This window comes from Odocoileus virginianus, chromosome 8 (genome assembly GCF_023699985.2).
Source record: "Odocoileus virginianus isolate 20LAN1187 ecotype Illinois chromosome 8, Ovbor_1.2, whole genome shotgun sequence".
Taxonomy (NCBI): Eukaryota; Metazoa; Chordata; class Mammalia; order Artiodactyla; family Cervidae; genus Odocoileus; species Odocoileus virginianus.
In genome coordinates, this window is record NC_069681.1 from 71,349,278 (window position 1) to 71,377,121 (window position 27,844).

The 27,844-nt window shown below is 41.9% G+C and overlaps 1 long non-coding RNA gene across 1 annotated transcript; it reads left to right on the top strand.

Moving 5' to 3' along the window:
- Nucleotides 1-83: 83 nt before the first annotated feature.
- Nucleotides 84-27,844, top strand: LOC110135535 (uncharacterized). The gene is made up of 6 exons (XR_002313396.2): nucleotides 84-189; nucleotides 1,066-1,158; nucleotides 1,771-1,916; nucleotides 18,440-18,624; nucleotides 19,949-20,035; nucleotides 27,617-27,844. It is a non-coding gene; the product is annotated as an uncharacterized lncRNA (long non-coding RNA).

The following is a 27,844-nucleotide window of genomic DNA, read 5'->3' on the forward strand; positions in this document are numbered from 1 at the left end:
TGACTAGTGATGGGATCATGACCTCACAAAGGCCTGGCTGCTCTGGGGTGTGGTGACACCCCCCCATAGACACCCCATGGCCCATACATCCTACTGTGTGTCCATCCTGGGAGCCATCATCCCCACCCCTGCCTCCTGGGACCAGCTCTTCTCCACCCTCCGTAACCCCTACCACCAGCCCCTGGGACAGTAAGTACCGACTCTCTTTGCCAGGTCTGACTCCTCTCGGTTCAGTTCAGTCACTCAGTCATGTCTAACTCTCTGTGACTCCATGGACTTGCACAGCATGCCAGACTTCCCTGTCCATCACCATCTCTTGGAGCTTGCTCAAACTCAGTTGTGCCATCCAACCATCTCATCTTGTCATCCCCTTCTCTTCCTGCTCTCAATCTTTCCCAGCATCAGGGTTTTTTCCAATGAGTCAGTTCTTCGAATCAGGTGGCCAAAGTATTGGAGCTTCAATTTCAGCATCAGTCCTTCCAATGAGTATTCAGGACTGATTTCCTTTAAGATGGACTGGTTGGATCTCCTTGCAGACCAAGGGACTCTCAAGAGACTTCTCCAACACCACAGTTCAAAATCATCAATTCTTCAGTGCTCAGCTTATTTTTTTTATAGTCCAACTCTCACATCCATACATGACTAGTGGAAAAACCATAGCTTTGACTAGACGGAACTTTGTTGGCAAAGGTCCCCTAGGGGTCCCCTAAAGTTCCCCTGACTCCCCTAGGGGAATTGATCCCAACTTCTATTTCTTTCAGGGAATGGTCCTTTTCAGTAACCCTCTCACCCTGTCGCAAAATCCATTCCTCATTCATTCCTTTCAAACCATTATTAATCTACATTTGTCAAAGTTTTCCAAATTCCCAAACAGATGACACTTCCTTCTTAAAATCAAAGAAGGACTTAAAAATAAAACTACTTTTTGTACAACTGTCCCCCCAGTGCTGTAGCATCCCACTTATATGATTCACATCATATAAGGTTTTCCAAAGACATTGACCCTTATTTACTCAAATTATTTAATTTTTTAAAAAAAAATCTGACTTCTTCTCCACAACACAGCTGAAATCATTTCTAAGGATGTCGTCAGCAATCTCCAATTTGTTACACTGGAGGATCTTTCAGCTTCTCAGCATCCTCGCTCCTGACACTTGGGTGAGTTCACCATGTCCTTCCCGACATATCCTTGTTCTCTCTCTGTGTCTCTGAGCATCACCTGTTTCTGCTCATCTCTGAGCCCTCTTGCTGCTCCCATGTCCCTGTTGGCAAGGTTCACTAGTGTCGTCAGTCGACAGTCTCACCCTATCTCTGCAGCTGGGACTTCTGTGCACGTGACCTCCGCCGGTCCCCACCTCTCCGCCTCTCTGGTTTTAACCTCCACCTCCTGCCCCCGCCTTCTCTGCCTCCTTCTTAAAGCAGAGGGACCAGAACAGCCCCCTTACTTCCCCAGACATGTGGCGTCTCCTCTTCGATGTCCTATTCCTGCTCATGGAGATGATTCACCTCTTATTCTCTAACTTCTATTAGTCATCAATTCTCAGTCCGGAAAAGCATGTTGTTTCATTTTATTCCCACTGCCTCTACCCTGAGTCTCCCTTCCTCCCCTCTCTCTTGTTAGCAGCTTCACTGAGATTTAATAATTCACCTAGTGTCCAATTCACCCATTAAAGTGTACAAGTCAATGCTTTTTGGTATATTACATCATTAGCTTGCAAAATGTGGTAAAATATATTTAACATAAAATTTACCACTTTAATCATTTTTCAGTTTCAACTAAGTGGCATTGACTACATCCGTGATGTCATGCAACTGTCAGCATCGTTTAGTTCCAGACCTTTCCATCATCTGAACAGGAACTCTGAAGCCATTAAGTAATAATTCCCCCACACCGACCCCTCTCTCCTCAGCCCCAGGTAACCTGTAATCTACTTTCGGTCTTTAACAACTTTCCTGTTCTCCAGAGACATCATATAAGTGAAATAATGTAACATTTCCTTTGTTCGTCTGACTTATTTCACTCAGCGTAGTGTTCTCAAGCTTTATCCATGCTGTAGCACATTTCAGAATTTCATTCCCTTTTACAGCTGGAATATTCCATTGCATATGTATTCCACATATTGTTCATCCACGTATCTACGGATGGACACTCGGGTTGTTGTGATAATGCTGCAATGAGCAATTGTGTACAGGCCTGTTCAAGGCCCTGCGTTCAATTCCTTTGGGCATATACATAGGGGTGGAATTGCTGGGCCGTGACAGTCTATGTTTAGCTCTTTGTTGTTGTTCAGTTGCTAAGTCGTGTCTGACTCTTTGTGACTCCATGGACTGCAGCACGCCAGGCCTCCCTGTTCTTCAAAATCTCCTGGGGCCCACTCAAACTCATGTCCATCGAGTTAATGATGCCATCCAACCATCTCATCCTCTGTTGCTCCCTTCTCCTGCTCTCAAGGAACAACTAAACTGTTAAATTTTTTTATAGCTGCTGCAACATTTTACATTCTCACAAGAAATGCACGTGTTCCAACTTCTCCACAACCTCGTTATTATTATTATTAAATCTTGCTGCTGCTGTTAAATTGCTTCAGTCGTGTCTGACTGTGCAACCCCATAGACGGCAGCCCACCAGGCCCCACCGTCCCTGGGATTCTCCAGCAAGAATACTGGAGTGGGTCGCCATTTCCTTCTCTAATGCATGAAAGTGAAAAGTGAAAGTGAAGTCTTTCAGTGGTGTCATTATTAAATCCTAGTAGGTATCAAATCATATGCATCTCCCCCTGGTGCTTGGACTGTTATAATAATCTCCTACCTGCTCTTCCTGCTGTATTTTTCCTCTTTAATATGTGCAGTGCACTAACACTATATTGTTTCACAGAAAAAATTTTCTCTGATGAACAACATTTGATGATTTTTTATTGCCTCTTGAAAAAAGTCTGAACTCTCCTGGCTTGTGAAACTTGCCATTTTCTTGGCTCCAACCAACCTTACCTGAAAAGGGGGAGAATAATATTATTAACACCTCCCTTATAGGGTATTTGGGAAGAATAAGATGACATTTCTTTAGTATTGCTGTCTATACACGTTTGTGCTCAGGGTAAAAGGTTTACTCTTTCGAAGTAACAGTACCTTATTTGCAGATGAAAAAACTCGAGTCCTAGAAAGATAAGTTGTTTCACGGAAACTAGCTGTTCGGTCTGAGATGGAGTTTGATTCTGAGCTGGCCAGGATGAGATCTGAAAGAACTAACCCCTTACTTGTCCCACTGGTCCAGGTAGGATTATGAAACATGGATGCTTCATGGCCCCTTGGACGTCATTCCATGGCCAGATTAAGGAATGACCCTTCACAGTGCACACATTTCCTGGACTCAGTTCCAATCTTTGGTTTAGTTCCACATCTGTGGCCCCTTTTGCATAATCTCTGCCTCTTCCTGATGATCACGTGTGTGAGGACTCAGTTGCTCACTTGTGCCTGACTCTTTGCAACCTTAAGAACTGTGGCCCTCTGGGCTTCTCTGTCTATGGGATTTCCCAGGCATGAAAACTGGAATGGGTTGCCATTTCCTCCTACAGGGGATCTTTCTGATTCAAGGCTCAAACCCACATCTTCTGCATTGGCAGGCAGCTTCTTACCCACAGAGCCATCGGGGAAGCCCTCCTGATGATCATATATCATTGCAAAGACTCTGTTTTCATCCAGGGGCTATTTAGCCATGTGAATAAAATCATTCCTCTGCTCATATGTGGACTTCACACTCAGAAGGGCCTCCCCTTGACCCCTTGTCACTGCCTTCTCATCCCAGGTCGCCCCCACCGTGTTCGGTGGTCCAATATTCTTCCACTTTACTCTGAAGTCACTCTTCTCCTCTGAATCCACCAAGGTCCCCTCCTTCCATCTCCCCCATCATTTCCTGGGATCTGCTTTCCTCAGTGAGCCATCTGGCTGTTCTTCCCCTACCCCGAACTGAAGGTCAGGAAAATTAAAAGAAAACATGAAGAAGAAAATGCAACCTGAAGAGGCAATAACCTTTGATTTATAACATATATCCCTTTGATTTATAACATATTAAATCTTCTACATTGATGTTTTCAAGGGTCTTCCTCTTACTGAAGTGATAAGCCCAAGGGATCCAAGCAGTTCTGTGTTCTAAACTCAGAGCAGCTCCAAGCATGCTGTCAGCATCTAATTATTAACGCATGAAAACAACAAAAACAATACCAGCACAACAGGCAGATCCTGCCATCTGCTACTGCTCCGGCCTAAGAGGGGTGTGCGTTCAAGGCCAGCTGTTTTGGGGGGCTTCACTTTTTCCTGTACCATGTGCTTCCCATTTGAGGGCACAGGGGCCTGAGAACATTTTTAGAATTTGCTCTTCTACCAACATGGCATGAATTTCTATATTATCATCTTATGGCTCTAATATTCTAATTTCTATGTCACGTTACAAATTCTTCTGGAATATTTCTTAGTTTTCCCCATATCCTTTTTACCCAGTGGAAATCAGAGCTGCCAAAAAGCTTCCAGATGGATGTGAGCTGGGCCATGTAGAGCTTCCCTGTCTCCCAAGCGAGGGTTCCTCCCCTGTAGAAACCCGAGATGGGCCCTGCCTCCCACGCAGTGGGAGGTGAGTGCTCCACCCAGGATTCTAAACATCTGCTAGCTCCTGCTCCACGGGGAGCAGAGCTGGTGTCTTCTGACACCTTCATCAAAGATCCAGTCGTCTTCCTTTCCCCCATTTGATCTGTTGTTTAGTAAACGGCTCCATGGGATTCAAAACATTCACAGAGGGCTTCTTCAAACCCAAACTGGAAGTCACCTGGAGACAAGCTTGCTACCTTAACTGTTAACCACATAGTCAATGAATAATACTTGGAATATACTTCCAGCAATATTTTTTTCTAGAAGGGTGAATGTTATAGTCAAGTGTGATATATGTGAATTAAATTATGTCCTGTATCATGTTAATGTAACTTTCAGAAGTAAAATTTCATTCCCTGTAAATGAAAATTCTACATTGTAGTTTATTATAATCCCTCAGTATAAGGCTTGTGAGATAGGTCTGCCATATCCATTGCAAAATTCTTTTCATCAAATGATGTAAAAAACCTTTTAAAATTCATGGCTGAACAGAATTCCTGGAAGCCATCCTTATTTGGGGGACATTTTTTCACTTGTGGTATTAAAACCAATGAAAAGGTAAGCTAGGTTGTTAGAGGTTTCCCCCAAGAATGGTCCAGGTAAAACTGAATGCTTCCCAAGGCTGTTCCAAACGAGCATAATTTGCTAAAGTTCCCAAGCTCATCACACCTCTATTTGTCTCGACACACTTTCCATATTATTTTGCCTTCAACCTGAGCAGGAAAATAGATGTTATTAGGTGAGCAATCTCTCCATCCTGATCCTCAACTTTACATTTTATACACGTCTCTGTTTACACTGAACCATTTAACTGCCACATCACAAAACCAAGCCACAGCCCGCTTTTTTTTTTTCTTGGAAATCCCTCCTCTGAGACTTGGTCATGAAGAGCTTGGGTGCAGAGTCATCTTCTATCTGAACCCAGAGTTACTAACTCGCTGCCTTCTGTCGGATCAGTTGCTTCCGCTCTTTCAGCTTTTGTTTCTCCATCTGGAAGAGAGCTGTGGATACAGTGAGCCAACAGCAGGCCCTCAACCATGATTCTCCTCCGAGCATCTCCGAAGACTCTCTCTTGACCATCTCTTCTCCCGTGGACATGTGCCTTCCCTCTCTTTGTTGGCTAAGCAGTCAGGGAAACCCATTCTTTCATAGGTGATAATAATAATATAATAATGTCACAGTCTCAGTAGTGTATATGCAATTACATATCATATTTAAGATCTATACTACGGAGGCCATATATTTCCTTATAATCAATAACTAAAGCTTTCAACTGCACTTAATGTGAGACTACTCCTCCCTGGAGCCCCGTAGGAACCTGCCTTCAGAGGACTATTTGGAGGCTCTGTGTCTTTCTCTCTTCCTTCCTCCCTTTCTTCCTGGTTGCTGTTTGCACCCCTTGCAGAGTGCAGAGGTGGAACTCACGGTCCCACTGTGTCAGATTCCATGTTCATTTTCACATTTTATGCACAAAAACTTCAAAAACCTTTATAATGTGAAAAGACACCCTGCATTCCCTCACTGCTAAAGCCAATGTCAGGGGCCAAAGTGAAAATATGAGCTCTCTGCTGAATGTTCGGGCTTCCTATACATACATCGGGTGGCTCAGCTGGTTAAAAAAACACTTGTCTTCTACTGCAGGAGACACAAGAGATGTGAGTTCGATCCCTGGGTTGGGAAGATCCCCTGGAGAAGAAAATGGCAACCCACTCTGGTATTCTTGCCTGGAGAACCCCTTGGACAGAGGAGCCTGGCGGGCTACAGTCCATAGGATTGCAGAGTCAGACATGACTGAGCACACATGCATGCACACAGGACGTACAGATTTCTCAACAAGCCTGTTTTATCCCTAATATAGCATTTCCTGTCAAAGTTGTATTAATTCTAAGCTTTGATAGCAGAAATTGTTTTATTATCAGGTGAAGCATAGATCTCTTTGTAAGAAATAACGATATAAAAAGTTTTAAAAAAGAACAAGGAAAAAAGAGGAACAGCAGAATGTGATATAGAATCCATGATTAGTGGTGGGAGATGGGAGACATGTTCTACAAACACGATTGCCAGCTCTTTTCAGATGTTGCAGATGTCACTAACGCAAGAGTCACTCGGAGACATAAAGAGAAATAAATGTTCATAACGCCCATGTCTGTGTTAATCTGAGCAAGTCTGTGTCCTGGTTTCCAAGCATCTGCTGTTCTGAGGTCTCTTGGCCTGTCGTGTTCTTAAGGAAACTGCTTGGTGTACGACATTCACATTTTGCTTTGTTTCTTTAGTTGTGTTTATTTTGAGTTGGTGGAGGCAGCTTGGAGGGTGGGAGACAGTGACTTGTGAACTCTGGGTGGAAACCATACTGATATTGTGAACAGCACTTGCCCTGTGCAAATCAGAGGTGGCAAATAGAATAGGGGTGTTGAATGAGACATACCCCAACTTCCCACCGAGTAGCAGTCATGGAAAGGACAAAAGCAAGCTTCAGATCAGAGAATTCTTCCTTGTCCGGGTAAGTTTTCTGGGAGCAGGTGGTGTGAGCTCTGGGTGGTGGTCAGCACTGGACCTTGGATCCTATGTGCATTTTCCACCATGAGGAGCAGTGCCTTTTAAGTCCCCCTAGTGATGTTTGGAAGATCAGAGGGCTTGTTTGCTTTTTCAACACCCTGCACAGAGCCTCCTGAGGCAGTTCATCAGCATTGCCTGCCACTGCCAAGTTTTGCCCACTGGAAACTCCCGTGCTTAACAAAGCTTTTAACACCTTTTCGTTTTACACACAGATGCTTTTTTCCACAAACACCTGTACTGTCAATGAGAACATTTTTTTGCGTAAGTGTTGAATAGCCAGTGACTGACAATGCAGGAGCTGGGATACCATTGTGTTAAGTCAGAGGCATCATAAGGACCCTCTCGGGCAGGCTTTGATGAGATGGATCGTTGGTGGTCTTCGAGCTTTTGGGGCTCAGGATTTGCTTGGAGTGAGAGAGCTTTCTTGCCAGCAAACAACACTTCAGTCTTTTCCCTCAAATATGTGATGAGGAAGCAGATTTGGGATGTTACCACATGTAGTTGTCACCGTCTTAGTTCAGTTCAGTCCAGTTGCTCAGTCATGTCAGGCTCTTTGCGACCCCATGAACCACACCATGCCAGGCCTCCCTGTCCATCACCAACTCCTGGAGTTCACCCAAACCCATGTCCATCGAGTTGGTGATGCCATCCAACCATCTCATCCTCTGTCATCCCCTTCGCCTCCTGCCTTTAATCTTTCCCAGCATCAGGGTCTTTTCAAATGAGTCGGCTCTTTGCATCAGGTGGCCAAAGTATTGGAGTTTCAACTTCAAAATCAGTATGTTCCAATGAACACCCAGGACTGGTCTCCTTTAGGATGGACTGGTTGGATCTCCTTGCAGTCCAGGGGACTCTCAAGAGTCTTCTCCAACACCACAGTTCAAAGGCATAAATTCTTCAGCACTCAGCTTTCTTTATAGTCCAACTCTCACATCCATACATGACTACTGGACAAACCATAGCCTTGACTAGACGGACCTTAGTTGACAAAGTAATGTCTCGACTTTTTAATATGCTGTCTAGGTTGGTCATAACTTTCCTTCCAAGGAGTAAGCGTCTTTTAATTTCATGGCTGCAATCACCATCTGCAGTGTTTTTGGAGCCCAGAAAATAAAGTCAGCCACTGTTTCCACTGTTTCCCCATCTATTTGCCATGAAGTGATGGGACCAGATGCCGTGATCTTAGTTTTCTGAATGTTGAGCTTTAAGCCAACTTTTTCACTCTCCTCTTTCACTTTCATCAAGAGGCTCTTTAGTTCTTCTTCACTTTCTGACATAAGGGTGGTGTCATCTGCATATCTGAGATTATTGATATTTCTCCCAGCAATCTTGATTCCAGCTTGTGCTTCATCCAGACCTGGGCATTTCTCATGATGTACGCTGCATATAAGTTAAATAAGCAGGGTGACAATATACAGCCTTGACGTACTCCTTTTCCTATTTGGAACCAGTCTGTTGTTCTATGTCCAGTTCTAACTGTTGCTTCCTGACCTGCATACAAGTTTCTCAAGAGGCAGGTCAGGTGGTCTGGTATTCCCATCTCTTTCAGAATTTCCCGCAGTTTATTGTGATCCACACAGTCAAAGGCTTTGGCGTAGTCAATAAAGCAGAAATAGATGTTTTTCTGGAACTCTTGCTCTTTTGATGATCCAGCGGATGTTGGCAATTTGACCTCTGGTTCCTCTTTTGCACATCTGGAAGTTCATGGTTCATGTATTGCTGAAGCCTGGCTTGGAGAATTTTGAGCATTACTTTACTAGCATGTGAGATGAGTGCAATTGTGCGGTAGTTTGAGCAACTTTGGCATTGCCTTACTTAGGGATTGGAATGAAAACTGACCTTTTCCAGTCCTGTGGCCACAGCTGAGTTTTCCACATTTGCTGGCATATTGAGTGCAGCACTTTTACAACATCATCCTTTAGGATTTGAAATAGCTCAACTGGAATTCCATCACCTCCCCTAGCTTTGTTCATAGTGATGCTTCCTAAGGCCCACTTGACTTCACATTCCACGATGTCTGGCTCAAGGTGAGTGATCACACCATTGTGATTATCTGAGTTGTGAAGATCTTTTTTGTACAGTTCTTCTATGTATTCTTGCCACCTCTTCTTAATATCTTCTGCTTCTGTTAGGTCCATACCATTTCTGTCCTTTATTGAGCCCATCTTTGCATGAAATATTCCCTTGGTATCTCTGATTTTCTTAAAGAGATCTCTAGTCTTTCCCATTCTATTGTTTTCCTCTATTTCTTAGCACTGATCAATGAGAAAGGCTTTCTTATCTCTCCTTGCTATTCTTTGGAACTCTGCATTCAAATGCTTATATCTTTCCCTTTCTCCTTTGCTTTTTGCTTCTGTTCTTTTCACAGCTATTTGTAAGGCTTCCTCAGACAGCCATTTTGCCTTTTTGCATCTCTTTTTCTTGGGCATCCCCAAGAGATCCCTTTCTCCTGTACAATGTCACGAACCTCCCTCCGTAGTTCGTCAGGCACTCTCTATCAGATCTAGTCCCTTAAATCTATTTCTCACTTCCACTGTATAATCATAAGGGATTTGATTTAGGTCATACCTGAATGGTCTAGTGGTTTTCCCCACTTCAATTTAAGTCTGAATTTGGCAATAAGGAGTTCATGATCTGAGCCATATTCAGCTCCCAGTCTTGTTTTTGCTGACTGTATAGAGCTTCTCCATCTTTGGCTGCAAAGAATATAATCAGTCTGATTTCGGTGTCAGCCATCCAGTGATGTCCATGTGTAGAATCTTCTCTTGTGTTGTTAGAAGAGGGTGTTTGCTATGACCAGTTTGTTCTCTTGGCAAAACTCTACTAGCCTTTGCCCTGCTTCATTCCATATTCCAAGGCCAAATTTGCCTGTTACTCCAGGTGTTTCTTGACTTCCTACTTTTGCATTTCAGTTCCCTATAATGAAAAGGACACCTTTTTTGGGTGTTAGTTCTAAAAGGTCTGGTAGGTCTTCATAGAACCATTCAACATCAGCTTCTTCAGCATTATTGGTCGGAGCATAGACTTAGATTACCATGCTATTGAATGGCTTGCCTTGCAAACGAACAGAGATCATTCTGTTGTTTCTGAGATTGCATCCAAGTACTGCGTTTTGGACTCTTTCATTGACTATGATGGCTACTCCATTTCTTCTAAGGGATTCCTGCCCACAGTAGTAGATATAATGGTCATCTGTGTTAAATGCACCCATTCCAGTCCATTTTAGTTCACTGATTCCTAGAATGTCGACGTTCACTCTTGCCATCTCCTGTTTGACCACTTCCAATTTGCCTTGATTCATGGACCTAACATTCCAGGTTCCTATGCAATATAGCTCTTTACAGCATCAGACCTTGCTTCTGTCATCAGTCACATCCACAGCTCGGTGCTGTTTTTGCTCTGGCTCCATTCCTTCGTTCTTTCTGGAATTATTTCTCCACTGATCTCCAGTAGCATATTGGGTACCTACCAACCTGGGGCGTTCATCTTTCAGTATCCTATCTTTTTGCCCTTTCATACTGTTCACAGGGTTCTCAAGGCAAGAATACTGAGAATACTGGTCATCATTGTCCTAGATGACCACCAAAAGGATGCTACTGAAACACTTTGTAAATGAAAAATTTTTAACACCTCTTGGTAATGGTAGAAGTGACCACTGAAGAATAAAAAAGCAACTTTGTGGGTCTCAAAGTGAAAAGATATTTATTACGAACACCACACCTGGTTTGGCAGAATGTCTTACTGCAAGAATGGGATATCAAAGATTTTCAGTTTCTGCAGCTCTTCACATCACTCTGAGTGGATCTTCTTCTAAGACATGGTTCTATCACAGCTCTCGTGGCCGAGTCCCGCCTCCATCTCCCTCTCTCTGTCATTCCCTTGAGCCCACATTTCTTACTGCACAGAGAGTTTGTCTTGCAGTTAGCTTTATTCTGTCTTGTGAATTTAACTTTTATTTGACAGCTGGCACTTTCTTTCCCCTTTCATTTAGGACTCTTCATTTGAATCAGAAATGAAGTATGTCTCCAGAGGAAGGACTGTCTTAATAATACCCTAAACACTAAATACCCTCAGTAGTACTTTACACATGGAAGGATTTTATTAAGCATTTAAAAAATTCACTGCTTTGGATAATAGTGATCTGACGAGTGTCTTGTACAGGCACCTTAAATGAATCACTTTATTAGCCTTTGACAACATGATGGTGGCATGTCCAGAAAGTGAGAAACGATTACATGTGGAACCTGGAATCACACACAGTTTATGAAGTTCTTTAATAAGAGGATGATTAGCCAAAAGAAAGTGCTCAGAAATTGAGACTTGTGACTCATCATATGTGGGAGTCATTAAAGGCAGTCTAGTGTGGAAGCCCATTCAAGGTGTTAGATACATCCAACAAACCAGGCCTCACCACTCCTAAATTGATTCAATCCACCTCTTGTTAGGATTCTTTCCTTTCCTTAGTTTTTTCTTTCGAACAAGTTACTACTGTCTGTGTTACTCTTTCTGGACCTTGGCCAAGGTTTAGCTTCCAGTTTCAATAACCAGCTTACAAATGCAATTGAGTTTATTGCAGTTCTATAAAATTTTATCAGAAGCAACTTGATTTTTCAGTTCAGTTCAGTTGCTCAGTCATGTCCAACTCTTTGCGACCCCATGGACTGCAGCACGCCAGGTTTCCCTGTCCATCACCAGCTCCTGGGGCCTACTCAAACTCATGCCCATTGCATTGGTGATGCCGTCCAACCATATCATCCTCTGTCGTCCCCTTCTCCTCCTGCCCCCATTCCCTCCCAGCATCAGGGTCTTTTCTAAGGACTCAGGTGGCCAAAGTATTGGAGCTTCAGCTTCAGCATCAGTCCTTCCAATGAATATTCAGGACTGATTTTCTTTAGGATGGACTGGTTGGATCTCCTTGCAGTCCAAGGGACTCTCAAGAGTCTTCTCCAACACCACAGTTCAAAGGCATAAATTCTTTGGTGCTCAGCTTTCTTTATAGTCCAACTCTCACATCCATACATGACTACTGGAAAAACCATAACTTTGACTAGGCAGACCTTTGTTGGCAAAGTAATGTCTCTGCTTTTTAATATGCTGTCTAGGTTGGTCAAAAATTTTCTTCCAAGGAGCGAGCATCTTTTAATTTCATGGTTGCAGTCACCATTGCAGTGATTTCGGAGCCCCCCAAAATAAAGTTTCTCACTGTTTCCATTGTTTCCCCATCTATTTGCCATGAAGTGATGGGACCAGATGCCATGATCTTAGTTTTCTGAATGTTGAGTTTTAAGCCAAATTTTTCACTCTCCTTGGAGGTTCTTCTTTACTTTCTGTCATAAGGGTGGTGTCATCTGCATGTCTCAGGTTATTGGTATTTCTCCCATCAATCTTGATTCCAGCTTGTGCTTCATCCACCTGGGCATTTCTCATGATGTGCTCTGCATATAAGTTAAATAAGCAGGGTGACAACATACAGCCTTGATGTACTTCTTTTCCAATTTGGAACAAGTCTGTTGTTCCATGTCCAGTTCTAACTGTTGCTTCTTGACCTGCATGCAGGTTTCTCAAGAGGCAGGTCAGGTGGTCTGGTATTCCCACCTCTTGAAGAATTTTCCACAGTTTGTTGTGATCCACACAGTCAAAGGCTTTGGCAAAGTCAATAAAGCAAAAGTAGATGTTTTTCTGAAACTCTCTTGCTTTTTTAATTATTCAAGACAGCTCCAGAGAAATTTATTCAATCCACCTCTTGTTAGGGTTCTTTCCTTTCCTTAGTTTTTTCTTTTCAACAAGTTGCTACTGTCTGCTATACTCTTAGACCTTTGCCAAGGTTTAGCTTCCAGTTTTAATAACCAGCTTACAAATGCAATTTGTTTATTATAGCACTATAAAATTGTATCAAAAGCAACTTGATTTTTACTTCTCAATTAATTTAACATGACTGCTTTAATGTATAGAGACATCTAATATTTTTCAGGTGCTACTAGAAGCATTTCCAAGAAATTGGGACTAATTCAGTTATCAAATAGTATTTTTTCAATCACAAAGAGAAAGGCATCAATAAATTCTCAGTCAGGGGATGGCAGACCCTTGGGTGGAATCAGGTTGAATGGTGGAGCCATTTCATGGCAGAAGCTGAGTGAGGACATCACATGAAGTGGGCTTCTGCCCTGGCTGGTAATAAATGAAAAGCAAACCAGTTCTGATATTGGAACTAAGATAGAAATAAAGAAGTTTCCAATTTAGAATAAATATGGAATTTGAAGGAAAATTAAAAACTAAATTTAAATAATTTTATGATCTAGTATTTAGACATACCATCTATTGGGAATTTAAAACACACTTTAAAAAAGAGACTAAATGAGTTTAGTGAGAGTTTAAAGAGAATGGGGCAGATGTCTGGTAGCTTGAGAACAAATTAAGTATTCTCTAAGTTTGATTTTTAAAATTTATTCTTGTATACCTTCAGGAGAATTTATGTTTGACAGAAAATACTTGCTTTATTTTAGATAGTTGATGAAAGAGTTGGTAGAGTGTAAAGAACATATCCAGGGTGAGAAAATGACATTGAGAAGGAGCTATGTGCGTTCTGAAAATCTATTTCTTTTTTTTTTTTTAATTTAAATATATTAAATTTTTTTTTTTTTTATCATGTTGTGCTGGTTTCTGCCAAACAGCAACAGTGGGAACCTATTTCTAATAGGGGATATGTCTGTTTAATGTCTGTATGTAGACTTCCCTTCCAGGGAAGGACTGCATTGGAGAAGGAAATGGCAACCCACTCCAGTTTTCTTGCCTGGAAAATCCTATGGACAGAGAAGCCTGGCAGGCTACAGTCCATGGGGTCGCAAGAGTTGGACATGACTTAGCGAATAAGCCATCAAGGACTGCATGACTAAGAAGTGTGTCTGTTAGTACTTAAAAACATTTAGTCTGAACACGACTTTACCTCACATCTTATAATGGTTTTCCTTTTCTAAGTGTAATCAGCAAAAACTCTGTGACACCCTGTCCTTATCTATCTGTTTTCCCATGGTTGTAGTTTTCTTTGGCTGTCTTAGTCCCCCTTTGAAAAAGCATTCCCTACAGTGAACATTTTCCACGTGAACTGAGGATTGGTTACTAGAGGGATTTTAGGAATTATTAATGAGGAGATGGACAAGAGTTGGCTCTACCAACAATATGTTTGCAGTCCACTTGAAGCTCAAGTAGCTCAAGGACCCCCACTTGACGCAGCACCTCAGACAGTCTTCCCTGAGTGGATCTTGACCATCCTCTGTGTAGAATGACAGTTCCCAGGTCGGTTTATACGGGTGACAGATGCACCATCTGTTAATGTTTAAGGGACAATATGGGTCTGAGGATGTGAGAAAAGAGCACCCTTAAACATTTTGATTAACTGGAAGAAATAATCTTTGACTTATTTTGAAGCATCTGAATGAGACTTCAAGATGAACTTTAGCATCATTGTTTTAGACCATGCGCTCTTGGGTGTCTAAAGGTGTAATTTAAGGCACTAGAATTTCTTTCAGAACAGGACAGAGGATACTGAAGAAGCAACAAGTGACTTGACTAGATTATGGTGATCATTTCACAATACATACAAATGTTGAGTCATTAGATGTTGCACACCTAAAACTAATATAATGCTTTATGTCTATTATACCTCAAAAGAAAAACAAAGTATCAGATACAGGAAAGAATGAAGATCAATGTAAATGCTAAATTGTGTGTAAGTACAAATATTTACTATTTAAATCAAATAGACACCAAAATAGCGTTCAAATTTACTAGATGAAGTTATTTTAAATATTTAAATATTTAAAGCCCTTGCATTATCCAATAAAAGTAATTATTAGCATCTGAATTTTCTAAATTGTGAACACATACTATAATACATAAAGTGATCATTAAAAGAATAGAGCAAAGGATAAAACAATCAAGTTAATAGTGAGAAAAAAAGTAGAATATTTTTCAGTTTGAAACTGAGATAAAGGACATATATTAGAAAATTAAAAAACAGCTTAAATAGCCATATTAATATTAGAAAGCAATCTGTAATGAAAAAATACATCATGAAGTATAAACAGAGTCATTGCATTATCATAAATAATCCCAGTTTAAATCACCAGGAAATTTTGGCATTCTACGCTGGTGTACATATCATTATACAGTTTTAAAATATATAAAGTAAAATTAATTAAGAAGATACCAAAAAAACCCACCACACACCTGGCATAGTAATTAAAGTCAAGCAGACAAAAATTATAAAGGAGATAGACTATTTGTATTATATAATCGGTAAGCTTGAGTTCACAAAATATACAAAATGCTCTATAGGATTATTTAAAGTTCAGGATGGTGGTTATATCTGGGAGGGCTTTAATGGGTTTTCTTTCTCAGGTTCTGTGCTGGGTAACCAGGAGTTTTATCAGATTATTCTCATTGCTCATGGTGCCGCTTACATGGCATTTGAAATTTGCATATTTGGAAATTTGTCCAGCTTAATTTTATGTTTACAGTAACAAGATTTTATGCAAAGCATATTAATTTTCTGTTTTTATTCACTTTAAGCACTTATAATGTTTCATTTGATTATAATTTTATCTCAGACTGTGAAATGTCTAAAATATCAGGTGGTTGCATGAATCTATATAAGCATTAATGTTAATAGTACTGATATAATAGCATGATGGAAAAAATAGTCAATTTTACTGTATGATAATTTAAACAAAATAAAAAATAAATCAAAAGTCAAAGGATCAAAATAATAAATCAGAAATATAAAAAATAGCTTATTTAGCCATTTTAAATTTTATTGTATTAATGGAGATATTAATAGATTTAAGGAAATTATATTATGAAGTATCTGAAATATATATTTCATAATCTGAGATATTTTACAATTCAGTGAAACATTAAAAGTCCCTAAAATTATTAAAAAGAGTAAATTATTATGCTTTGCAGAAAACCTAGTAGGGATAGTGACAAAATTGAGCTATATATATTTTCAGGTATCTGTCATGTAAGGCAACAGTCCCCAACATTTTGGCACCAGGGACCGATTTCATGGAAGACAAATTTTCCACGGACTGGGGGTGGGGGGTGGTTTCAGGATTACTCAAATGCATTCATTACATGTATTGTACACTTTATTTCCATTATTATTACATCAGCTCCACCTCAGATCATCAGGCATTAGATTCCGGAGGTTGGGGGCCCCTGCTGTAAGGGATACCATGAACACAATTAAAAGAAATACTTGCAAAACATCTGAGAAAGATTTATTATAAAGGTCTTAGATACAACAAAATGGTAATAAAATAATAGCTCATGTGTGTTCAGTGTGTATTTTGTAACTCCACTTGTATAGATGTTTAATCCTGATTCCAAACCTGTGAGGTAAGTGTTACTTACATCCACATTTTTCAAAAGAGCAACTGGAGGCTTAGAAAGATGAAGCGAGTTGACAGAAGTAGCATAGGACACGAGTTAGAACTCAGACCTGTGGTTCTGGGTCCAGGGTCCCTGCAGGGTTAAGACCACCACACACTACGGCTTTCCTGGAAAGGAAGGAGCTACCCAAATAGAAAATCAATGACAAAGACCAAGGGGCTAAGAAGTGACATGTCAGAGATGCAAACAGGAAAGAGACACACTTCCAGTGTCAAACTCACTATAAAGAAAATGCACATTTAAACAAAAAAAGGATACAGTTTTTACCTACTGGAGTTTCAGAAAAAGTCACTTCAGGTATCCAAGGCTGGTGACATTAAGAGGAAATAGTTACTTTCATGCATTTTTGATGAAAATTCAGTATGATCTTTTTGTAGCACAGTAACCACTGTTTATAAAAATGCATAGCGAACAAGCTCTTTGTCTCAACAAATTCTTAGCAAGGATTCAGGAAGAGAATTTGAGACGCATGGACATTACAGCATCATTTAAATAGTAGATATTTCCCCCGCCACTCCAGAGTGGGGCTCAATACGGGAGAAGTAGACCAGTGGTTGAAGCAAGGTGAAGGACGGCTTCCGAAGAAACAAAATGCAGAGGAGCCACTTCATAGCTTTGAGCACCCGGGAGAAAGGTGTTGTCTTCCCCGCAGTCACTAACGTGGCCACAGGTGAGAAGAGAAATCTCCACGCGTTCCTGCTTTCAGGAGTTTCCCGGAGTGCATCTGCCTCCCCATCAATGCTTTTTCTCAAGACAAGCGTTTGCCTAGTCTTCAGGGGTGGTGATTACTGATACAGGTCAAAACTCTGACCCTGATTTCCCAAGAGGAGTTTTCAATCTGTAGGCACGTTTAGGCACCCACGGTTGATTGTAATTCTAAATTCTTTCTTTAGATGCTCAGCTTTAGAGTAAGATCTGGCAGAGTTACTGGCGATGTGAAGTCAGAGTGGTGAAATATTGACTTTTTCCTGGAAGCACGTACCATCTTCACATTATTCAACAGCCTTCTACTGCTGTCCGTGTAGAGAGATGATCTCCAGGTCCTGACATAAATAGGCAGGGTGGAATGTTTTTTCTAGTTCAGGTGATGTTTGTATTGGTTTCTCCTCTAGGCTTAGTTCCTAATGACCCTGCCCTTAAATAAAGATTGCTGTCTGCAGCCAGGTGTCATTGGTGGCCATGTGGTCACACATACAAGCACATGTTGTTTGCACCCAAGGTTCTGGTCTCCTAATTTCACCTTCCCCTCACCCGAGCCAGCCAACAAGAAATAACCCATGTGAGTCAAACGTCTAGAAATTCTTCCCTGAGATAATGCACTTTCCTGAAGGAGGAACAACAGATACCCTTTCATACAAATAAAAATAAAACAAAACTGGAGCTGTCAAGTTCATATAAGCTTTCAGAGAAGAAAAATGTCCTTTGAGTCTTAAAATAATGCTATTTTAGGAGGCGTATTGTGGGACCACCAGACAGGTGCAGCTGGGTTACAGCAAAGTCTCTGCTGATCCTAGTAATTTGAGAACTTCCAAATTTAAATCTTCTGTGCTGAACTGTGCCTTATAATCACATTGTAGAAAAACAAGGTGATTTTGACAAACCTGTTCTTAATTTGGCAGCCTTCTTCCTCATGTAATATTCCTGTCCAGCCCTTTAGAATGTTGCAGAGTTTTAACAAAGTGGAACAAGGTGTGTGGGGGAGTGGTACTCAGTGAAACCTGCAGGGGTGGGGTCCGTGATACTGTGAATTGTTGGTGGGATTTTCTAATAATGAGCATGATTTTCATTCTCCAAGCTTCAGGTACCACTCAGGAATCTGCCCGCTAATTACAGCACGAAGGCCCAGTAGATGGCCAGGTTGTCAGGCTGCATGGTGGAGCTCTCTGCCAGGTACCTGCTCCATTATAAACAAATCGTAACGACAGAAAGATGACAGCGTTTTATATTCTGGAGAACTGCAAGGAGATCTGAGGTTGTCAGGTAACATGGTAATTACGTTTAAAGAAACTTGATAATTCAAAAAAATACGTTACTGAGTAATCTGCCGAAACATGTAGTTATTATGTGGCTACATGTCTCTTTCCATTATGTTAGCACCAAATTATGGGTTAGAATTCTTATATCTACCTTTTTCACTCTCTCAACAAAAGATGCCGGAGTTGAAACGCTGGTGGGGTGGGGGAGGAGTTCGTTCCCTACTATAGTTGACAAAAGAATGAAAGTTTCGAGCACAATGCAACATATAATTTCTTTCAAGTTTCTTCTTAAGCCAACATCTAAGCTGCACAGGGAGGCCCTCTGGAAGACTATTTTTGTCATTTTGAAGCTGGCATCATGTACTGCTGATGGAAGAAGAAAGCAAGAGCAAATGTCATTCAAAGCATTTTCTGCCGTGGCCGCCTGGGGCTTTGTCGGAACGCCCGCAGGAACAAAATCCTCCGGGCGTCCCCAACAATTCCCATTAAAAGGGGGACTGGAGTCCCACGGAAGCTTGCAGACATTCTAAGTCACCTGAGGCGGATTTTAAGTTTATTGTAAAGCATAATCACACAGGTTAAGGGGGTGGATTAGCATTGCAGCTGGCAAAGAGGAGTCAATGGAATAAATAAATCCTTTCAACAACAGCAGCGCTTGTTCCTGGAAAATAATGCAGAAGGGAAGGAAGGCAGGTCAATTCCCTGGTGAGAATTTGTGTTCCATGACAGGCAAGAGGGAGATGTAAGTTGTTAGCAGCACATAGATGCTTGCTCTCATCTGTGGAGCAGTTTCTAGAGTATAGCTGTGTTGGGTGTGGTAGGCTACTCAACAGACTTTCTGACTAGGATGGCGTGTGAAAACTAAGCTTATGGGAGATAAAGATAAACTGGTGAGGAGCAGTAATGTCCAGGTGGGCAGTGAAAAAGCAAAGGAAATGAAACCTACTGGATGAAGGACTTGAGCTGTGGATCAAATGACTTGCCATCAACTTTTGAGGACATTTTGAGGATGCATTGCCATTCAAATAATCTAGTATGTAATCAAATGCTCATTAATTTAATAATGTATTGCTTTATTTTTATTTCTTAATGGTTCTTTTGTAAAATTTACGTGCTTGTTGATCTAAAGTTTTAGGGACATGGCTAGAGCTTTTGTATTTTTTAAATTTTAGGAACAAGGACTTGACATTGCCTCTTTTTTGAGCTACACTGTTTAAATGCTACCCAAAGAGCAATTAATCAAGAGGAGCCCTTAGTGTCGGTCCTCATGCTATTTATACCCATGAAAATCTGTGACTTCAGTGAATAAATTATTTATTGTTATTTAGTTCGCAGAAGCTGAGAGAAGTGGCTGTCAGCACAGGAAATGAATGAAGCATACCACAAGTAGGATGCTGGATTGAACTAAGAAGAAGGTAAAGTCTTGAATTTGGATTCCAATGGTGTATTTCTGTCTGGGATTGGAAAGTCAGGTTGTCTAGTTGTTCCTGTTTATGTGTTGTGTACTGTGTATTGTGTTCTGGGTGGGGGCAGAGGGCAAAGCAGCATCTTGGGTTTTTAGTTGCCTGTGGACTTAAAAACAATCAGCATGGTGCCACCTCCTTTAAGTCTGGTGAGTCTCTGACTGAACCACGGGGCTGAAGGTCTTGGTCAAGAAAGACCTCATAGCCCTCTTTTCAGCCCTGGTCAGACATGGAGCACAAGGCTTATTTTTGGGCAGCACCATCTCAAAGGGCTGTTTATGAAGTAGTGTGAAGGGTCTGGAAGTTACAAACACCACACTTCATAAGCAGGGGCTCTTCAGCCCAGATAAGAGAAGGCTCACAGTGGCCTTTCAAGTGTCTGGAGTTCTGTTGTGTTGAATAGATAGGAGACTGTTCAGCTTTGCTCTTGGAAGGCAGGACTGTGAACTGTAGGAAGAGAAAATAACATTGCCATGATAGGGGGCAAAAGCAGGAAGACCAGGCCTCCACTCTGGCAACTGAGGCGACTATCAGGTCACCAGGAGACAACCAGTCAGAGACTATCAGGCCACCCAGCTCCAGCCAACCAGAAATTGTTTACGGAAAGATCCCGCGCGCGCGAATGTCTGACCAATGAAAAGACCCCCGCGAACATGTAACCAATCCGCTTCGCTAAATGACCCCTGCTTATGTTTGAAATTGGATGTTCTATAAATATGGGTAGAAAACCGGGCTCGGGGCTCTCAGCCTGTGTGCCACTGCGTTGGACACAGCGGGGGCCCTAGCTCGAGCTAGCAATAAACTTCCTTCTTGCGTTTTGCATTGTCTGTTGGTGGCTTTCTCTCTTCCCGCTCGGGGATTCGGACATCGGGCATAACATGAACAACTGCCAAAAGTTACAGAATGTGACCAACCGGCTTAAGGTGAAGTGGGCATTTCCAACTTCCACTGCTTGTCAATCAAGCAGACCTGAGTGAGTCCTCCAGATGAGAGGTTGGAACCATGGAGTTTTCTTCTTACCCTGAGTCAGGGCTTTGACATTGTCTCTACTTGGCATAATAGCTAAGATCTTATGGTAAATTGGTAAATAATCATTACTACAGTTACAAGTTAAAAAAAAATTACTCCTTGCTCTTCACAGGGCTTCAAATCAGTTTGGTTAATTATAATAAAATATATTTCCACATGAATTGGGATAGGTTACGATCCTTTGTTTAAGTTTCCTAATATTTTATTTTTAAGGTGATTACCTAAACACGTCTCAGGTGGCTCAGTGATAAAGAATCCATCTGCAATGCAGGAGACGCAGGCGACACGGGTTTGATCCGTGGGTCAGGAAGGTCCCCTGAAGGAGGAAATGGTAACCCACTCCAGTATTCTTGCCTGAAGAATCCCATGGACAGAGGAGCCTGAGGGCAGCAGTCCATGGGGTAGGAAAGAGTTAGACAGGACTGAGGACTGAGCACACACAGCATAACCTAAAAACTTACTGAAATCATCTGATGTGAACAATATTTTATTAAAATCCACCATTCTGAATAAAAGTGCTGACATTTCTTTGAAGTATTTTTAAAAAGTAGAAAATTTTTATCCATGAGCTGATGAAAGCTGTTGCCACATTGTTTGCACACACAAGCAGGAGTCAAGGCCACTGTGATGGAATTATCCCCACTTTTTTGCCACATAATCAGATATCTAAAGATATTTTCTGAAAGAAGGAGAGAAATGCTATGGTTGGAAAGACTGTCATTTACATGAAGTGTGTGAGAAGAGATGCTTTGATATGGTCGTGAGGCAGTAGGTAACATGGGATTCTGGTCAGAGTTGGAGGACTTCCTGTGGGGTCATCAGAGGAAGAGATGCTCTGGGTTCCAGGCTGGAGCCTGGAGGAAGTAACTAATGGTGTTCTTGAACACAGGGGCCAAGACAGAAGTCATGTTTCAGAGAGGAGAGCCTGTGCTAACTGAAGAAAGAAACAAGGACATATCTGGGAGAGGATGGTGCAAAGTAAGAGGGAGATGAAATACTGGGCAGGGTGGCATTTGACTCGGCAACTCAGGAAATGGCCTGGTGACTGGAGGAAGCTGCCAGGGCAGGGCTGGTGGGGCGGGGACCATGTCAGCCGGCCCTGGAGTCCTGTGAGATGCTGTACAGGAATTCCAGTCTTTATTCGTATTGTCTCCAGATACCTTCTAGGGTAAACAGCCCCTGAAAGCCCACTGACTTTCCCTGGTCCCCCTATTCTTTAGCCCCCAAATTCACTCTCCCAAGGTGGGGGTGAGGGGCAAACAGTCCATCTGTGTGGTCCCTTCCTCTCTTGCATCCCTTGGCCTCCTCTCCCCCCAACCCTGTCAGCCTCCTCCACATGCTGACGTCCATGCTGCTGCAGCAGGGGTACCACGCCTACACCATCACCTCCTTCCCTGGACTTCTGGCCTCCTCTTCTGCCCACTTGCCTTCATCTTCATCAAGATTCTGTCTAGGCAGAGCCCTCCGTGCTTCCCTGCTGGTTGGGGTGAGTATGCAGAGCCTAGCCAGCAAATCTTAAAGGCTCAGGGAAGTCCTGAAGTTTACTTTCGAAACTGGAAATCACCAGAAACTGATGCCAGTCCCAGATTCCATGCATCAGCCATTACCTGTTGCTGATCTCAGATGGTTTCACCCAGTTTGTCTTCTATCAGCTCTAGCCTAGACTCCTGCTACTGTGTGTGTGTGTGTGTGTGTGTGTGTGTGTGTGTGTGTGTGAGCTCAGTCATGACTGACTCTTTGTGACCCTATGGACTGGAGCCCTCCAGGTTCCTCTGTCTTCTGTCCATAGGATTCTCCAGGCAAGAAATACTGGAGTGGGTTGCCATTTCCTTCTCCAGGGATCTTCCCGACCCAGGGACCAAATCCGAGTCTCTTTCATTTCTTGTATTAGTGGGTGGGTTCTTTACCACTAGCACCACTACTATGGGTTGTCCTATTTCCCCAGATCTGTGTTTTTCATACCTTTCTAAACTTATGCCTATATATATATATATATGTTCAGAAAGCAGGATGTTGAATTTTCTTCCTTCTTTTCTTTTTAAATTGGTGACATATGATGGTCAAATCCAACCCTTAGAGTATGCGTTAGTTCCAGATAAAAATGTATGACCTTAAAACCTTATAATCCAAGTTACTCTTGGTAAAAGCAGCTGAAACTTCCATTTATAGAACCTATTTAGAGATTTTTCCAGATAATAAGGGTTGAAGAGAAACACCAAGGACTGCCTGAAAATAGCAATGAGGCCTCCCCTTGGACAGCTGCAGCTGAGCCGGGGGGACTTCACACTGGTCTCAGATCTGAGATGAGACTCTGAAACTCGACCAGCTTGCTAACAATAGTGTACCGTGCTGAGTAATTGCTAAGAGGGAAAAGCACACAAAAGAAAAAAAAATAGTACTACACCACATTATTCCTATTATTTGAAGGTACCTATGAGTCATTTGAAAGAAAGTCACTGGAAAACAGACAACATTGCACGTGTCAACTCCTACTTGTTAAAAAAAAACATTAAAACAAAAAAACCCAGCAATTCGCTTATTACTGAAAGTACATGCAAATGCAGGTATGTTTTTAGAATGGAAGGACTGTTTCTGAATTAAGACGCTTGGGTGCAATCTACATGAGGTCAGTTATTCCACCTTTGCTGAGTAATTTGGCTCTGACATGGCCTCTGATTTGCATTGTTAGGCAGAGTGGGGAGGTGGTTACTGATGACAGGATGGTAAAATCTCTGGGGTCTAATGTAGAGAGATGCTATTCTTGACCTTGTCCTGTGTGCCAGGGTCTATCAACCCGCAGGGTCAGCTCTCCAGCCAAGTCTTTTGGTCCATCCTCAGCAAGATGGAGGCTGGTTAAGCAGCCCCCTGAGAGGTGGCCTGCTGCCCTGAGCAGATTCCAAAAGACACACGTGGGCTCCACCCAGTGGAGGAGCCCACGGGGAAGCATCCCTAAGTCATCTAGGACTTTGGCAGTGTCAGTCTGGGAATAGGAAATGATATGTAGAGGCACTGCTGTCAAAGCAGAATCCAGAAATGATGTTTCTAGGACCCCTGGGCCTCTGAGTTGAGAGTAGTATAGATGGCAGTTGAATTCATTTGATTTTCCAAATATGACAGAAGAAAATAAAGGAAAGTGCTTGTGATTTGGGGCTAGAGAAAGCCTCTTGGAGAAAGAGTTAAAATTCCAAAGGCTTCAAGGAAAAGACAGATTTATCAGCATCAAACAAACGCTTACAGCTGGGGAAAACATCATAAATAACATCCAAACTTAAGAAGCATTCTAGAAGAAAATATTTGCGACCAGATTAGACATGATTCATATCCCAAATACACACAAAGCTGGTAAAAATCAATGAAAGATAACTCGATAGAAAAAAGATGACAAGATATGTACAAGTAACTAATTTATAAAAAAAATACCAAATATAACAATGCATAAAAACAGTAATGTTAAGCATTGTTGTTTTGTCACTAAGTCATATATAGCTCTTTGTGACCCCGTGGACTGTAGCCCCTCTGTCCATGGGATTCTCCAGGCAAAAATACTGGAGTGGGTTTCCATTCCATTTTCCAGGGGGATGTTCCTGGCTGAGGGATCAAACCCGAGACCCCTGAATTGGCAGGAGGGTTCTTTACCACTGAGCCACCTGTGAAAGCCAATTATAATTACACAGAAGCAAATTAAAACATCATGTTTATGTCCCACATATTCCAAACAAACAAAAAATAAACAAGATGTAACAGCCCAGCTTGTCAAGGATGTGAAGAAACAGCATACAAGACAGTGCTGCTGGGGCTGAATTTTGGTCCAGGTTTTTTCAGAAGGTCATCAGGATGTATTTAACAAAAACAAACAACAAGCACATGCTATTACTCAGCAATTTCAGTTCTTGACAGTGACCTGCAAAATACTTACTCATTTTTTAAATGATAGTATAAAAATAATAGGGCTTCCCTGGTAGCTCAGTCAGTAAAGAATCTGCCTGGAGTGCAGGAGATGTATCATTAGACACAATTTACATTTGCATGTCACACAATAACCCAGATGGTATGTTACAAGACATTTCAAAGAAAATATTCTGGAATCATAAGAATCAAATTGAAAAACAAATTTTAGAAGTTTCTTAGAGAGTAGAATTTCCCATTTTGACAATAACAGCCACGTTTTCAGTAAAACCTCATTGAGAAGCTTTAAAAGCACATTGTATATGCGTTGTCCTGCTTACGTTCTAAGCAAGCACAGAAACAAAACCTCACTGTTTACAAGTTCAGAAGAGCCTGTCTCTGTGACTCTGCCTTGTTTCCGGTAATTAGACTAAAGAGTCCTCAGTGAAGGCATGGTTCTTTCCATATGGTCAGAGGAGGAACCAAGACAGTGGGGTGCAGAGTATAATATTTTTCAAACACTTCAGAAACATTTGGTAGGGCTATTTAAAAAGTTAATTAGTGGACAGGTAATAAATACACTCTGTACAGAAGCCCAAGGGCACCAAACAGACAAGAGTGAAGTGGGCCCAGTTCACCTCCCCGCTCTTGGCCGCTCTCAGCTGGACTCACAGGGGTGTGTGATGCAAAGTCAGCACACCTGGGGGGCTTCCCTGGTGGCTCAGATGGTAAAGAACTCACCTGCCAATGCAGGAGACCTGGGTTCGATCCCTGGGTTGGGAAGATCCTCTGGAGAAGGGCATGGCAACCCACTCCAGTATTTTCGCCTGGAGAATCCCATGGACAGAGGAGCCTGGCGGGCTACAGTCCATGGGGTCGCAGAGAGTCGGACACGACTGAGTGACCAAGCACACACACAATACACATCTCATTCTTATTATAGTTGGTGACTTCTTACCTGTGATTCCACAGCTTTATTTTCTTCCCTTCTGAGATCTTCAAGGTGATTCTAAGCCAGCTGCCCCTTCCTTTCAAAAGGCTGTGGGATATGCTATTTATGGATATACTATTTTTTCTTTCTTTAACAAAGCCTTATTGATAAACACTTGATTTCCCCTCCGCCCCCAAACCTTTGAAGTTTAAAAAATGCTGCAGTTTTTTTTGGGGGAGGGTTGGCTTTTTTTGTTTGGGGAAAATCTTATATATGAGTAATTACAACAGGAGCATAAATTCCTAAAAGCAGAATTGTTAGGTCAAAAAGAATGTGCATTTAGAATTTCAGTAGTGCCGTTTGAGTGTGCCTCATAGAGGCTGTGTTTCTCTCCACTGACAAAGAATGGAAGTCTTGATTTTCCTATGTCTTTGGTAATACTGTGTGTTACCAAATGGTTTGCTAATCTGAGAAAAACAGTATGTTATAGTTTTGTGTTTCTTTTTATATGAGAAGAGATGATAACCTTTTCATAATTTTGAGCATTTGTACTTCTGTTTTTCTAATCCCTTTCTTACGTTCTTTGACCATTCTTCTCTGGGATCTAGCTTTAAAAAATGTCAGAACATTTTCTTAGAAGAAAAAACCCAGCTTTGTCTCACCAGTGTTTTTGTAAAGTTACACTTCATTAACAGTGTTCAGTGCTGTATAAATTTTAAAAGAAGTCTTAACGAATTAGAAATTATCCTTGTATTTTTCTCTTGTTTTCTGCTTTTTACAATCTTTCTTGAAATTGACTGATTGGATGGATATTAAAGTACAGTTGATTTACAATATTTGTTGTCATTTGGTCGCATAGTCACGTCTGACTCTTTGCAACTCTATGGACAGTAGCCTGCCAGGCTCCTCTGTCCCTGGGATTCTCCAGGCAAGAATACTGGAGTGGGTCGCCATGCCCTCCTCCAGAGGATCTTGCCAACACAGGGATTGAACCTGCTTCTCTTACATCTCCTGTATTGGCAGGTGGATTCTTTACCACTAGTGCCACCTGGGAAGCCCCAGGAGTTCTTTGGCTGTTATGAAAAAAATTCATATTTTACTTAAACAGATTGAACTTCCAGTAAATGTAAGGGACTGTGCGAGAATTTTCTGTCTCTTGTGTCATTGTGAAATTCTGTGAGGTAGATATTACTTTCAAGATGGGAAAAGTGGGTCTCATAAAGTGTCACCCTATTTCCCAAACTCTGATAACCAGATGATGTTGGAGGAGACGTTTCAGGGTCTCAGACCACATCGAGGCAAAGCTGCACCTGAGCAGCATCTTCCATCCCTCTGACCCTCCTCACACCACTCTCCTGATTCCCGGCATGATGGCTGCATTTCTGTTTCTCTGATGCTCCTCCCTTCCGGCTTCTCAGGGCACAGGTGTGCGTGTGGGATGAGAACGAGGAACGGGGTTTCAAGGTGATGGGATAGACTTGTTCCAACCAACCGACCTGCGAGAATGTTCTTCAAGAGTAGGGCCTGAGTGAGACGAGGCGAGGGAGGAAAACTGGTGTATGTATTCAACATTTGGACCTCTGTCCGGTGTGAGCTTTTATGTCATTCTTCACTTGCAAAAACATGGCATTAAAATATGATGTATCTGATTCCTGAGTTTATTGGCTCTACTTTAATCTGGATTGCAGGTCAACGGTCCACTCGCCTCACCCTGGGATTCTGCAGGAACACATGCAGGAGGGAGACAAGAAAGAAAACCTCTGCTCAGAAAGTCAACTCCTTGGTGAGAAGCCACCAGAGACAAGGAGAGATAAATCCCATTTCTGCCGAGACTGCCGAGGGTCATGGACAGGGAGCAGCAAGGTGAAGCACTAATGTTCACACTTTTCCAAAATAATCACATTTTTGCTTCTCTC